The 12,119-nt window shown below is 41.1% G+C and overlaps 1 non-coding gene across 1 annotated transcript; it reads left to right on the top strand.

Annotated features, from left to right (window-relative positions):
• The first annotated feature begins 10,860 nt into the window (after positions 1–10,860).
• TRNAG-CCC (transfer RNA glycine (anticodon CCC)) lies at positions 10,861–10,933 on the top strand. Its single transcript has one exon. It is a non-coding gene; the product is annotated as a tRNA-Gly (tRNA).
• Positions 10,934–12,119: the final 1,186 nt, after the last annotated feature.

Here is a 12,119-nt window from a genome sequence, read left to right as displayed (position 1 = left end):
CCCCCCCCGCCCCGCCCAGCCGCGCCGCCCCCTCTCCCTCCCGCGGTCTGGTCCGCGGCGAGCGCCACACCCTCGGCGGCGGCGGTAGCAGCCGCTGCTCCCTGCTGGGCGGCCGCCCACTGCCTCTGTTAACTGGGTAAAAAGAGGGTGGTGAGTCTTGTGAGGTCCCTTCGGAAATCGTACTCGAAAGGAGGTGGAAAGGAGGGGGCAGGCGGCCTTGTTGCTCCCACCTAAAAAGTAGCGGGACTGGTTGATGTACCTACCCTGCTCTGCTAAACCTGCTGAGACGTTTTAAATCTAGAAATTGAAATGCTCGACTATCCTGAAAGAACTCTTTGGTTGCAGACCTACTTTTCCCTTCGTTGTCAGTACTCGGCATAGTTCTCACAGATAGTAGTCTTTTTGAAAAGACCCTTGAAGAAACTTAACACACCCTCTTCTGGGGACACCATTTCCAAGAAAAGTCCTGCCCTACACTGATTAAACAATTTCATGGTGGGCTTGGCATTTGCTTGATCTCTGATACTATGGAAACTTTTCCAGACCCCAGCCGCGAAGTCAGTAGTGCGCGCTTGCCTACCAGCAGAATTACCCTGCAGAAGGTAATTCCAAATCTTTGGGCAGGACTTCACTTTGCTTCCTTCAGAATGTCGTGCTCATGCTTTTCCTCCACCTAAACTTAGGCTCTTGTTACCGCTCGCCCGTATTATTTCAGGAAACTCCCTTTGAAAGTATTCTTTTTTACTCCTGTGATCTGCACCCTGCTGCGGAGTTTTCCTCGTTGCTTAAGCTTGAAAGGCTCTCCGTTCCCTACAGACCAGAGCTCCCATTCCTTAGTATAGCATTCACTGGCCCTGCGCACAGACTTGCCCCCAACATTCTCTCTTTGTCCTACGCAACCCCTCTGCTCTTTCAAATTGACGTTACAGTACTGCCTTACACTTCGGTGAAAAGCTACCTTGCCCACTCTTAGCCTTTTCCTTTTGTGCTAATTCTCCTTCCTCTTTTCTTCCCCAGATCTTAGCTCAATTCTCTCAGTAGTCCCATGGCCATCCAGGCAAATCAGTGACCAAATTAAATCCAAAAAAAAAAAAAGTAAATAAACCAATAATAGGATTACTGTGATAGCCTCCCCGCTGAGGTGTCCATTTCTGTCTTTGTACCTACAGGCAATTCTCAGTGTGGCAGCCAACTGGAATATTTTAAAAATATGAGTCAAGTTGTGCTGTCTTTTTGCTCTTAACCCTCCAGTAGCTTCCCATCTGCTGGCCTCAAGGTCATAGATGATATGTGTGGTTCATGCTTCTCCCTTCTAATTTCATCTCCTATTGCCTACTTCCTTGCTGTGCCTCAAACAAGCTGAGCCCACTCCTGCCCCTGAGCTTTTACTTTTCTTCTGTCTCAGTGGCTCTCAAACAGCAGTGATTTTGTCCCCCACAGGACATGTGGCAATGTCTGGAGACATCTTTGGTTGTCAGACGAGTGGTGACAACTCAGGTAGCAGATGTTACCACTACTAGCATCTAGTAGGGATGCTGCTAAACATCCTGCAATGCACAGGTCAGTGTCCGCCCCCCCCCTTCCGCCCACCCCCGCAAAGAAGAATAATCCAGCCCCAAATGTCAGTAGTGCTGAAGTGGGGAAAACCTTCTCTATCTAAAAGCTCCAGATAAGCACTTAACTGTCTCCTCCCATTCATCAGATCCTTGATCAAATGACAAATTTGTGAGGCCCTCTTTGATCCAGAATTGCAACCCCCAATGCTCTCTAGCCACTGTCTTGCTTTATTTTGCTCTATAACACTTATTACTCTCTGATATTCTATGTGTTCTACTATTTGTATTTTTTTTCTTTCCCCACTAAATTATGATATCCACAAACGTGGGTATTTTTGCATGTTTTGATTATATCTGTGTCTCAAACACCTAGAACAGTGTCTGGTACTTAATAGGTGTTCAAACTATTTGATGAATTAATGAATATCTAACATGCATTGTACTACTCAGTATTCTATGTGTTACATGTACTAATTCACTTAATCCTCACAACAGCATGGTGTAGATACTATCTATTTTATCCTCATTTAAGGGAGGGAAATGAGGTATGCCAGGGTCTCAAAATTGATAAATGTCAGAGCTAGAATTCAGACAGGACTCTTACCCCCTGCTGATACGGGTTAAATTGTGTCCCCTGCAAAATGGATAAGTTGGAGTTAAAACCCCTACCTTATTTGGAGGTAGGGTCTTTATAGAGGTAATCAAGTTAAAATGAGGTTATTAGGGTAGACTCTAATCCAATATGACTGGGTCCTTATAAAATGGGGAAATTTGGATGCAGAGACAGACACACATAGAGGGAAGATGATCTGAAGACACAAAGGGAGAAGCCAGCCATCTACAAGCCAAGGAGAGAGGCCTTCCCTCACAGCCCTCAAATAAAACCAACCCTGCTTACACCTTGATCTTGGACATCTGGCTTCCAGAACTGTGAGACAATACATTTCTTTTATTTAAGGCACTTTGTGGTACTTCGTTACGGCAGCCGTAACTAGTACATCTGGCTACGAGGATAACTGAATTTTGAACTTTTTTACCAGTTGTGTGTTTGTACAATTTCCTACTAAGTGAGTACAGTAATTATTCATTTGGTTGGAAGTCAGTGTCATGTTTTTGAGAACTTCAAATGATTCACAGTTTGATAGTGTTATCTTTTTTAAGCCAAGGAACAACATCTTTCAAGTTAGGTATTCACATCAGCCTAGATTTTTATGACTATGTTTCATATAGTGTCAACACACTATGCATGAAGTATTTGGAAACATACCATTCATTTGGAATTCTTTTGTATAAATATTGCTCCCTTCCCAGTTTTCTGTGAAGTTAGCTTCCAAACTTTTTCTTTCCTCCATCATTCTAACACTGGCAAGGTGAGGCAGCAAGGTAAGGCGTAGTGTGTGTGTGGAGCACAGCCTCTGGATCCAGCCTGTACAGATGAAATCCCAGCTCCACAATTTAGCTGTGTGACTTTGGGCAAGTTACATAAGCTCTCTGTTCCTCTGTTCCCTCATCTGCAAAATAGGGGTGACAATAGAACCTATTTCATAGGGTTATCATGATGATTGAATGAGTTGCTATTTGTAAAGTTTTTGGAAGAGTGCCTGTTGCAAAATAAGTGTTGGTTAAGAATATATATTTTTTTCTTTTTTTTTTCTTTTTTTTTTGGCTTCTGGGATCTTTAGTTCCCTGACCAGGGTTCGAAACCATACCCTCTGTGGTGGAAGCATGGCGTCTTAACCACTGGACTGCCAGGGAAGTCCCTCTTAAATAATTTAAGAAAGAAGAAGAAAAAACACAGCTAGATGCTAAAATTGAGATAGAGGAGTACATAGTTCTTGCCTTTAGGAAATGACAGTAAGGTTGGGGAGTGTGGGACCCTTAGCCCATTCAGGCACCACTACAAAGCTTAGACTCTTTCAGAGCTAAGTAAAAAGATGCAGAAGATAAGAGCTCAGACTTGGGTCTCAAACCATTCACCTACTCGTATTTATGGAGTATATCCTAGGTGCCAGACGCTGTTAGACCTGGGAAGCAGACAGACCAGGTCTCTGCCTGGAAGGCCATGGAGCAGGCTGGCCTGAAGCCCGCTGACTTTGGCAGTTCCTAAGAAGGAAGTCAAACCAACTTGGGATGATGCAAATGCTATTACTCTACCCTTTCCTGAGCTAGGGAAGAAATTTCTGCCCGAGACCTATGATCAGGTCACTTTTGTTCTCCACAAACTGTTTCTTCAGGTTAAGATAATTTCTTAACCACCTGAAGTCATTAGCATATTTTTGTTCTAACTCTCATGTATGCTAGGAAGAAGTCGTAGGGCATAGTTTGCCAGATAATTTCTCTGTTACCCTCCCCCCACCCCACATATGGAGGGGGGACCCTGGCTTTTATTGGAGCCTGGCACCCATGAGGTAGCCAGCCTTCTCAGTCAGGAGACCCTCTGACCCTGTAGACACAGCCCTATTGGACACACACCCCCTCCCTCTGCTGGAGGAGGCTAGTGGCAACATGTCATCAAAATAAAAAGAGGGAAAGATGAAGTAAACAAAACCTGAGGCACAGAGGACAGGAGGAAAATGCAGAGGCTATTAATATAACTGAAGAAAGAGTATTAAAAGAAACAAAATGTGAAAATTACCATGCTTCATTGAATACATTTGAATTACATTTTGTTTGCCTCATTTGTCTTATTCTTAAACATTTTCTACTGAAAATATGGACAAAGCATTTTATTGTGTTTCCATGTATCAAACAAGAAGTTGAATTTTAGAAAATAACTGCTCACAATCGAGAATAAATCAACCTGGGAATAACCTATTGTTTAGCAAAAGATTTTTATTCTGAAATTAAATATCATATGCCATTGCTATTGCCCATAAATCTAGAGATTTTCACCAGGTATAAAATGGCTGTCCATTTCTCTCATAGTCCCTGCACAGGAGACAAATAGAAAAAAAGTCACTGGTAGGTTGTTTCTCTACGTTCAAGACCATTTAGTCCAGTTCTGGACAAACCATGGCATTTGGATTCCATACTGAGATTGTCCACTGACCCTGGGGCCTGGTTCCAACCACAGAAAATAATCCAGATTCGCCTCATAGCCTATAGGGTGGTGTGCATTTTTTGCTTTTCTTTCCATGTAGGAGAAGGAGGAGAAAGAGTCAGACAATTTTGTGCACTTCCCTTTGTGACTAGGCATCCGGAAAATGTACTTAACTTGAATAAAGGAAGCAAGCAGTTGTATCAGTTTCCTGTGGCTGCTGTGACAAACTACCACAAACTTGGTGGCTTAAAACAACACAGCCTTGTTGTCTTACAGTTCTTTATGTCAGAAGTCTGAAACACGTCTCACTGGGCTAAAACCAACATGTTGTCAGCAAGGCTACATTCCTTTCTGGAGGCTCAGGGGAAGATCTGTATTTTGGCTCATTTTGGGTTTTTGGCAAAATACAGGCTCTTGTGGTTGTAGGACTGAGGTTGCCATTTCCTTCCTCATCTTCAAAGCCAGCAGCAGTCGGTCAAATCCCTCTCATACTTCAAATTTCTCTTCCTTTTTCTTCCATCTCATCTCTCTGACCCATCTTCCTTCCACTTTCATTTTTAGGGTCTCATGTGATTATGTTGGGTCCACCCAGATAATCTAGGGTAATCTTCCTATTTTAAGGTCCATAACCTTAATAAGATCTGCAAAGTCCCTTTTGCCATGTAAGGGGACATAGTCACAAGTTCTGGATATTAGGGCATGGACATTTTCAGGGGGGTCATTATTCTGCCTAACACACCAGCCATACATGGAAGGTCGAAAACCAGCCTCAAGGTCCCTAGAAAGAATGAATATGTTAAGATCAATGAGCTGGTGTAGCCCTTTTATTCACACTGAGGGCCCACCCAGGATATGGCAAAGGTTTAATTAAGGCACAGGTCCTGAAGCAGACGCCCTGGGTTACTAGCTGCAAAATCTTAGGAAAGTTCTCAAACTCCAAAAGCCCCACTTTCCTTGGTCTATAAAATGAAGGTAATGTTAGTATCTACCTGCTGTAGCCTGAATGTTTGTGTCCTCCCCAAATCCGTATGTTGAAACCTAATCCCAAATGTGGTGGTATTTGGAGATGGGGTGTTTGGAAGGTAATTAGGTCTTGAGGGTGGAGGCCTCATGAATGGGACTAGTACCCTTGTAAAAGATGCTACAGAGAGCTCTCTCGCCCCTTCCATCATGCAAGGACACAGAGAGAACATGGCAGTCCATGAACCAGGAAGTCAGCTCTCACCAGATACCAGATCTGGCAGCTCCTTGATCTTGGATTTCCCAGCCTCCAGAACTGTGAGAAATAAATGTTTGTTGTTTAAGTCACCCCGTCTATTTTTGTTATAGCAGTCCAAATGGACTAATATAATACCTAATAGGATTGTTGAGACAAATGGCATACTTCATCTAAAGCACTCCTTAGGGCTTCCCTGGTGGCGCAGTGGTTGAGAGTCCGCCTGCTGATGCAGGGGACACAGGTTCGTGCCCCGGTCCGGGAGGATCCCACGTGCCGAGGAGCGGCTGGGCCCGTGAGCCATGGCCGCTGAGCCTGCGCGTCCGGAGCCTGTGCTCCACAACGGGAGAGGCCACAGCAGTGAGAGGCCCGCGTACCACAAAAAAAAACCACAAAAAAACAAAAATAAAGCACTCCTTAGAGTGCCTAGCCTCACGAGTGCTGGCGCTAATCTGAAAGATTCATACATACATGAAGTATCATAAGAGTCGATACCTGAAATTCCTCTCTTGTCTCATCCCTTTGCTTCCAGTATCTGCTATCTGTGAAAATAAAAATACTCTAGAAGAAAGAAGAGCATATTTTCATCAGCAATTACGTGAAAGAGGAAGGAAAACAAAAATTTTTACTGAGCACCTATTTCGTGTTAGCGATTTGTGTCCATGAAGGATCTAAGAGCATATTTTAATAGAGCGGAGGCACCGGGTGTTTGAGGATTTAAAAAGTAGGCTTTCTCCGGGTACGCAACAGGGAAACCAAGTTGCTAATTTCCCATTGCATTTAGGACCCTTTGACTAATCAGTGGCCAAAGGAAATGGACTCACCAGGCCTGCACAGATGCGAACAAGGAACTGGCCTAACAACGCATGCCCGGTCAGGTCAAGCTGTCCTCTGACACACAGCAAGCTGATGTATGCAGCTCTTTATCACTTAACAGTCTCCAAATGCTTCCTCTCTCTCCTTGGGCGCTGTCTTTCATCCTTTTTTGGATGGGTTTTGGCCCAGGATACTCCAGCTCTTGGACATCATTCATGCTGTGACCACACTCATCGACTCAAGGACATGCCTCTTCCTTAAAATACGTAAATAACTTTTGCTTTATTATGAGGTCTGCCGTGCACTTAGGAGAGGATGACTTGATCATGTAGGCTTTTGCTTATTATCCAGGATGATCTCTCTAAAATCAATGCTGATGTAGATTTATAATTAGTTAGTATTGAGGGGTTTGGAATAAGATTTGGGAGTACAGGCTGGATTTTTTTGTCACTTATGTTTCTAAGAACTCCTTACCTATCGACCACCGAAAGAAAAACTCTCTGCTGAAAGTGAGAATGTATTAGTATAAAAAATTATGATGTACGTATACTGCCTCCAAAAAACCACCTGTTGTGTGTATCATCTTAATCAGATTTACACAATTTACTGAAAATCAGTGTTGAGACTTTTGATGATCATTCTTAGGCAAACAGTTTGAACTTGGAAACATTAGTCATTACAGCTGTAACTTATAATTTTGTACAATTGTCACTAAATTTATGTTTAGCACCGTACACCAAGTCTACATCACCTGAATATTTGGTATGTTTATAACATAGTGACATATGAAATGGATTAAAGGAGGAGTTTCCATTTCTGGATTTTTGGGGAGTGTGGTTACTTACAGCATATGACTTTAACATGTAGGAGAACCTTTATACTTAGATTGCTTGATATCAAGTTCACAACTTTAATGTTAATGCCATGATTTGGTTAGATACAGATATCTTAAATAAGCCACAAAAGACTTGAGTGCAAAAGTAAGTGGAGGATAGGTAGTTATCTTGATAAGCGAAAACAAAAACATTGGCTCAATTTCAGAGTAATCTATTTAAAATAATTTTTTATAGTTACCTCAAATTACTTTTTCCAATTTGTATTAATTCAGAGGAGAATAAAGAAAAGAATCAACTTAGCCTGAAGACCTGCATCAGTTTATAGAGTACGATTTCTTTTCACTTGCCTTAGATTACATCCCCACTGACAGAGGAAAGTGGAGAGTTAAGCAAAAATCTTTGGATTTTACTGCTAAAAATTATATGAACAATAACTTGGTGTAGACAGCCCCATGCTATGGCCTTTTAACAGAGAAAAATTGGGCATGGGTAGATTTTTCAAGATGACTTAGAATGGTCAGTGCCATTTTTGTCGAGTATAGAAAATATTCCAGAATATACTCCTCCACCCTTGAAGTCACTTTCCATTAATATTAGACCTAACTGTTTAGATTTAATTTGCTAAAGGTTTCAGACTCATTTTCAGAAGGCTATGGAATCATCAGTACTTAATATTCATTCATTCAACATTTATTTACTGAGCACCTACTATCTGCTAGGCACTGAATATACACCAGAAACCAAGATAGATGAGGTCCAAGCTTTATGTATCTCAAAATATTTGATATCTATCAGTGAGAATTTGAAAGAAACTTTAATATCTTAACCCAATACTTATATTTTTCTTCACTAAAGAGAAAACTATTATCAAGGTCAAGAAACTTCTCCACTTGACCATTATGTGGTATCATTTGTTCATTCTCTACCAGCCACCCTCTACTCTGCTAGCAGCAAATCCTTTCCAACTCCATCAGCTTTTCTCTCCCCCTTTCCCCAGATCCAACAGGAGTTGGGGGAGTAGTGACTTCACGGATGAATCATCATTATGCCACATTACATAATAAATTCATAAGTGCTAATAGTGGAAAAAACTAAACAAGGGGGAAAGATCCATTGTTTATCCCCCATCTTCCAGTCTCCCAGTACTTCCCTAGTGGGGTCAGTTGTGAAATGATCAGACCCGTGAGGAGTGGGAGGGAGAGCTAATCATTGACCTGACCAAGCACCTTATGTTAATAATCTCCTTTTATTCTTTAGGGAGACATTTCCAACTGTAGAAACAGACATATTATTGTTTTACCTTAATGCAAAATGTGTTGGCAATTAGAAATTTTTTGTTATACCAGTGAACTAATATCTGTTAACAATGAGATTCTGGCATCCTGTCCCACTTGAGTAATTCTGAGGAAAGGAAGCCAGAATAGTAGAGTCACCCCAAAATAGCCTGAGACTACAGCTTTGGGCAGGACAACCCAAAGCCAAAATTGTGAGGTGAGCAGAGCTATTTATTCACTGACTCATCTGTTTTACGCATATATATATATAGTGGCTGTGATGCGCTAAGCATTGTTCTTTTTTTTTTTTTTTGTGGTACACCAGCCTCTCACTGCCGTGGCCTCTCCCGTTGCGGAGCACGCGCAGGCTCCGCGGCACGTGGGGTCTTCCCGGACCGGGGCACGAACCCGTGTTCCCTGCATCGGCAGGCGGACTCTCAACCACTGCACCACCAGGGAAGCCCTAAGCATTGTTCTTGAAGGTGAATAAGATGCACTTCCTGCCCAAAGAAATTTATAAATTTTAGCTTTCCTCTCCTGACCCTTTTTTTTTTAACCTCTGTACCTCCCCCATATGTCCAGTATCCTAGTACTTCTTGTTCTTTGCTCTTTTTATTCTCTCCTGTTGTCAAAAGCTCTTCTTAATTAGCTACAAGTTGAGAATAAACTGATTGTTAATTCACACTATTGTGTAAAAGACTGTAATGGCTAAATTCATTGTATTCTACTATCTTTCTCAGAGGTGTTTGCATTGTCAGAGAAAGGAATTCCTTAATTTGAAGAAGTGACATTAATAGTAGAGCTCTAGACATTAGTGAAGCAATAATGGAGTCTTTCTCCCCTTAATGTATGTAATTTCCCAAGGTCCACCATAAATGAATAAGGCTAGTCCTGACTTTGAGTCCTGAATGATCAGTTCACTTTTTGATATGAGTCCTAGTAAACCAAGCTGGCTACATTTTTTTGTGCTAGTACAATTAAACCAAAATCTTTTAGATATTAAAGCACATTTCTCCTTTCATCTATAATTAAAGTTCTCACAACTTTTAATTTTTTTTTAATAAATTTATTTTATTTATTTATTTTTGGCTGCGTTGGGTCTTCGTTGCTGCGTGTGGGCTTTCTCTAGTTGTGGCGAGCTACTCTTCGTTGCAGTGCACGGGCTTCTCATTGCAGTGGCTTATCCTGTTGTGGAGTACGGTCTCTAGGTGAACCGGCTCAGTAGTTGTGGCACATGGGCTCAGTAGTTGTGGCGCACAGGCTTAATTGCTCTGTTGCAGGAGGGAACTTCCCGGACCAGGGCTCTAACCCACATCCTTTGCATTGGTAAGCAGATTCTTAACCACTGCATCACCAGGGAAGCCCAGTTTCCATGACTTTTAAAAGTAGTTTTCTCTTTTATGTACTTACTCATTCAATAAATGCTGTTGAATGCCTATAAAATGCCAGTCATACTATTAAGCAGAAATACAGATTCCTACTGACATTAATAACACAAAGCATAAAATAGATAAGCACAAATTTGACAAGACATTGTTGGACATTTTAAAAATATTTATTTATTTATTTAGGCTGCTCTGGGTCTTAGTTGCAGCACGTGGGATCTTAGTTGCGGCATGTGGACTTCTTAGTTGCGGCATATGGACTCTTAGTTTGCGGCATGCATGTGGGATCTAGTTCCCTGACCAGGGCTTGAACCTGGGCCCCCTGCATTGGGAGCGAGGAGTCTTACCCACTGGACCACAAGGGAAGTCCCTGATGGACATATTTAAAGAAAACTACATAACTTGACTGAGGAACATAAGAGCCTTGGGACATAGTCAATATTATAAATGTATCAGCTCTTCCCAAATGTATCCATAAGTTTAACACAATCCCAACATTTTGGATTTGACAAAATGATTCTAAATTTCACCAGTAAGGATAAGCATGCAAAAATAACTAGTAACATTCAAAAAAAGAAAAACATGCGAGGAGACTGTCTTATTAGGTATATAGCTACAGTAATTAAAGCCATGTATCCTGGTGCAAGAATGGACAAACCAGAGAAATAAAACAGCATATAGACAGAGAACAATATATACTTAAAAGTAACATGTGAAAAAAAGCGGAGGGGAGGACTTCCCTGGTGGTCCAGTGGTTAAGACTCCTCGCTCCCAATGCAGGGGGCCCAGGTTCAATCCCTGGTCAGGGAACTAGATCCCACATACCACAACTAAAGATTCTGCATGCCTCAACGACGATCCCATGTGCCACAACTATGACCTGGTGCAGCCAAATAAATAAATAAATAAATATATATATATATATATTTTTTTTTAAATGGAGAGGAATGGTAAAAACAGACATCTAAAAGGCAAAAGCAAATCTGGAAAAATATTTCATGTGTATATCACAGGCAGGGTTAGTAACTATGTATAAGCAGTTATCTAAGAAAAATAGGAAAATTACAAGAAAAGTGGACAAAGTGAATAGGATAATTCACAAAATAAGAAAAATACACAACCACCATGGGAAACATGTTCATTCTCACTTTAAATCAAAAACTGCTGGTTAAAACAGTGAGACACCATTTTTGACTGGTGGGTGAAAAAAAAATTAAAATTGATAATACCCAGGACTGATGAGAAAGTGCAGAAAACATACAGGAGGATATTCTATCAACACTGTTTTAATACCAAAAGATAGGTGAAAGCCTAAACCCAATAAGTAGACAATGGATTAAATGCTAGAGTATAGCTGTACAGTGGAATATTATTAAACAATTTAAAAGATGACATAATTAAAAAGGGTGACAAATTTAAAAAGAACAATTAAAAAGGGTGACAAATATTTTAATGGACATGAAAAGCTGTTCATTATGCATACTTTTATTAATTTCTGAAACAGTACATGCCTTTTTAGAATAGACGCATATATATATATATATAAAGTAAAAAATTTAAGTTTCCTCTACTTATCCCCCTTCCATCCCATCCCCTGTGGTTAAAAGTTTGATTTGTACCCTGCCAGATCATTTTCTGTACAAATAAAGTCATATATCTGTATATCTAGATTTATATTTGTATCTAGATATAAACATAGAATTTTTAAATGAAATACATTCATACTATGAACATATGTATTACTCAGTAACTTATTTTTTCATTCTACCACATACCAAGAATATCTATGATATATTAAGTAAAAAAGTAAGGTTGTAGGGCTTCCCTGATAGCGCAGTGGTTAAGAATCTGCCTGCCAATGTAGGGGACACGGGTTCAAGCCCTGGTCCGGGAAGTTCCCACATGCCGTGGAGCAACTAAGCCCGTGTGCCCCAGCTATTGAGCCTGCGCTCTAGAGCCTGTGAGCCACAACTACTGAGCCCATGTGCCTAGAGCC

The sequence above is a fragment of the Lipotes vexillifer genome, unplaced genomic scaffold (assembly GCF_000442215.2).
Source record: "Lipotes vexillifer unplaced genomic scaffold, Lipotes_vexillifer_v1.1 scaffold91, whole genome shotgun sequence".
In the NCBI taxonomy this organism is placed as follows: Eukaryota; Metazoa; Chordata; class Mammalia; order Artiodactyla; family Lipotidae; genus Lipotes; species Lipotes vexillifer.
This window is presented reverse-complemented; position numbering and strand designations above follow the sequence as displayed.